The sequence below is a fragment of the Drosophila subpulchrella genome, unplaced genomic scaffold (assembly GCF_014743375.2).
Source record: "Drosophila subpulchrella strain 33 F10 #4 breed RU33 unplaced genomic scaffold, RU_Dsub_v1.1 Primary Assembly Seq15, whole genome shotgun sequence".
NCBI classification, from domain to species: domain Eukaryota; kingdom Metazoa; phylum Arthropoda; class Insecta; order Diptera; family Drosophilidae; genus Drosophila; species Drosophila subpulchrella.
Genome location: NW_023665489.1, coordinates 2,751,844 through 2,755,813, shown reverse-complemented (window position 1 = coordinate 2,755,813; position 3,970 = coordinate 2,751,844).

The following is a 3,970-nucleotide window of genomic DNA, read 5'->3' as shown; positions in this document are numbered from 1 at the left end:
CGATTAGGTGAGAATGATATTGAACTGTTATATGTACCAGCTGAAATGGAATCCCATATAATTAGAAGAGTTCATGAAAATTTATGCCATTTAGGTACAGAGAAATGTTTAAAGGAAATAATGAGACATTATTGGTTTCCGAACATGAAATCTAAAATAGAAGCATTTATTGGAAATTGTTTAAACTGTATCATGTTTACGGTACCCACACATGCAAATAATCGAACACTACATAATATACCCAAGCGACCAATTCCTTTTGATACATTACATATAGATCATTTTGGACCATTGCCCTCAGTCATATCGAAAAAGAAACATTTGTTAGTAATTATTGATGGATTTACCAAATTCGTTAAATTGTTTCCGGTAAATTCAACGAGTACGAAAGAAGTTAACATTTGTTTTTCGAAATATTTTCAATATTACAGTCGACCACGTAGAATCGTAAGTGATAGAGGTACATGTTTTACGTCATTAGAATTTGCAAAATTTTTATTGGAAAATAATATCGAACACGTTAAGGTAGCAACTGCGTCACCTCAGGCGAACGGCCAGGTGGAGAGAGTAAATAGGACTGTAAAAGCGATGCTAGCCAAGATAACTGAACCAATTAAGCACGAGGATTGGAGCAAACTCTTAGTTAAGGCCGAATATGCCATTAATAATTCAATGCATTCAACTACGAAAGAATTACCCTCAGTGTTGTTATTTGGAGTTCAGCAGAGAGGTTGTAATATTGACGCATTAACAGAATACTTAGATGATAGAAATGATATACCACAGTGTGATTTGGTAAATGTCCGCAAAAACTCTTCAGATAAAATTGAACAGTGTCAGAAAAGAAGCAAGGAATATTTTCAGAAGAATCACAAAAATCATGTAGAATTCGCAGAAGGCGATTTTGTTGTAATGCGAAACATTGACACCACAATTGGTACAAATAAAAAATTTGTGCCAAAGTACAAAGGACCATACATCGTTAAAAAAGTTTTGCCAAACGATAGGTATGTTGTAAGTGATATTGAAAATTGTCAAATTAGCCAAATTCCCTATGATGGAATTGTAGAAGCATGTCGGTTGCGGAAATGGGCAGATTGGCGTAATCAGTGTGAAAGTAACTCCTAAAATGTTAGTCTAATACTTATGTCTAATTTATTTATAACTAACCAACTTTGTGCACATATATATCATAACTATTATAATTAGCTTATACGTACAGATACAAAACTAGAAACTCACGATCGAGGACGATCTAATTGTCAGGATGGCCGAGCTGTTAGCAGTATATTAGAGAGGTTCATAGAATAAGCTGTATGCCGATGACTATTTAGTATTAATATCATTTACATGCTAACTTCCGCATTTATGTACCAATTCCGATATTCCGATTCAATGTAAAACTAAGTTAAGCTAATATATGACGATAAGGATATTGTAAAGATCGGAGAACGGTCACACTGCGATATAAGAGAGACTAGCGAGCACATGTGTAAATTTAAGCCAATATAGAAAATACGAATAAAAAGTGAAATAGAACGGCGATAACAATATATTCGCCGCGCAATTCAGCTTGCAACTATTTACACGCAAACATACATATGTAAATATATGTCATTATCTGGCCGTAACGTCATTGCTTTTCCTAACTCCTTGGGATGTTTGTAGGCGTTGGAGTGGGCGTGGCAAAGATTTTATGGGACAGTCTATAGGTATTGGCTAAAACAGTGCATATGCATATCTGATAAAAGACATAATAAAACGATTTACAGAGCTGTAAAGTTTTTCGCGCCAATTTTAAGTGCTCGGAATTTTGGTCCTTTTACTCCAATCTTCCGTCTCATTTGGCCAATGTGAATGCACTGCGGTAAGAGAAAATGCAAAGAGCGAAAAGCCCTCCCTCCCGCGCCCATACCATTATTTTTCAGGCACTTAAATCTTATATTAACCTAATCGGAATTAGTTAGACCAATAAATTGGTGTAAGGGTAGAGAACAGGGGAGTCTAAAACGACGAGCCAAACATAAAATAGACTGAAAACATTAATATTTATGTATGTTTGCTTAATATGAACAATTTTAGATCCTATAATATATTCTTCAACTTAAATGTTTGCGTTAGTTGTTCAATAAAATGTTTGGTCAAATAGATTTCTTAGAAAAAGTTCTGATCGGTGCTTAATTCAGTTTGCGACTTTTTACATACAAACATGCAGAAATAAAATGATGTATACATATGTACATTGTCTGACTGACGTCTTCTTCTTTTAGTCCGCCAATTTAACGTGCACGGATTTCGGTCATTTTCCCCCAAATATACTTCTCTTTTGGCGCATAAAAATGCACTAAGGGAAAAATGCACAGAGCAAATGCCCTCCCTCCAGCGCCCATGCTTTTGCTTTTCAGCAATTTAAATCTAACAATAATCAGAATTAGGTAATTGAAATTGGAAGAACAATGAATTGGTGTTAGGGTAGAGAACAGGAGTAAATTGTTAATTATTCAATAGAATAAGTTAGCCGCGCACTGTACGCTCTTATCGTTGGCAGCGCTTTTCATTCTCTTTATTTTGACCTGCTTCTCTTAGCGTTGGCAGCGCTGTAACTGTCATTGTTTTTTTTGACCAGCATTTGTTACAGCCTGCGCCAAGAAAGAGAGAGAAAAACATAAAATAGAATAAAAACATTTGTATTAATATATGTTCGTTGAACATAAAATTAAAGCGATAAGTAAAGTGGTTAGGGGACAGAGGGAAAAAAGGACAAGTAGTTTATTTTTTTGTTCATTATTTAATTGAATAAGTTAGCCGCGCACTTTCTTCTCTCTCCCTTGCTCTCATTTTTCGGCTCTGCTTTTGTTTCAGCCAGCGCCAAGAATGAGAAAGCAACACATAAAATAGACAAAATCATTTATATTTATGTATGCTTTCTAAACATAAACAATTTTAGGGCACATTCTGTATATTTAAATATAAATGCTTGCACTAGTTATTCAATAAAATATTTGGTTTAATAGCTTTGTTTGAAAGAGTTCTATTCGCCGCGGATATTAAATTGCAAGTTTTTACACCCACACACATGCATAAATACATATGTATGTACGTATGTATGTCATTTTCTGGCTCTAGTGTCAAGGCTTGTCTTAACTACCTTGGTTTGAAGGCATTGGACTGAAAACGGGAAAATCTATAGGTATTTATTAAACTAATACATATGCATTGAAAGAGATAAATAAAGATTTACAGATCTCTAAAGGTTTTTGCCCGTCAATGGGACAAATGAATAAATTGTTCATTATTCAATAGAATAAGTTAGCCGCGCACTTTGCTCTCTCTGAGCGCCGGCAGTGCTTTTTTCTTTGCCGCTAAGTTCGGCCGGCAACTATTTACATACACACACATACACGCGTAAAAACATTTCGCATTGTCTGGCTCTGACGTCATAGCTTTTTTTCTTGGGAGGCTTGTGGGCGTTAGAGTGGGCGTAGCAAAATTTTTGGGTCAATCGATAGGTACTGACAAGACTAATACATTTCAGTTAAAATTTTCTATCTAGCATCACAACTGTAGGAGCCACAGTTTTGGGCGGTTTGTGGGCGTTAGAGTGGGCGTGGCAGTCTACTGAAACAAATTTGCGCTGCGTAAGAAGCTCAGGAATCTGCACGCCAAATCTCAATAGCCTAGCTCTCATAGTTTCCGAGATCTCAGCGTTCATCCGGACAGACGGACAGACGGACATGGCTAGATCGACTCGGCTAGTGATCCTGATCAAGAATATATATACTTTATGGGGTCGGAAACGCTTCCTTCTGCCTGTTACATACTTTCCGACGAATCTAGTATACCCTTTTACTCTACGAGTAACGGGTATACAAATATTGATGGAATTTGTATTAAAACTAGAAAAACAATTCATTTATTTAAGTAATATGCTAAGAAATAAAAAAATAAAAGCAAAAGTTAAGTCCATTGA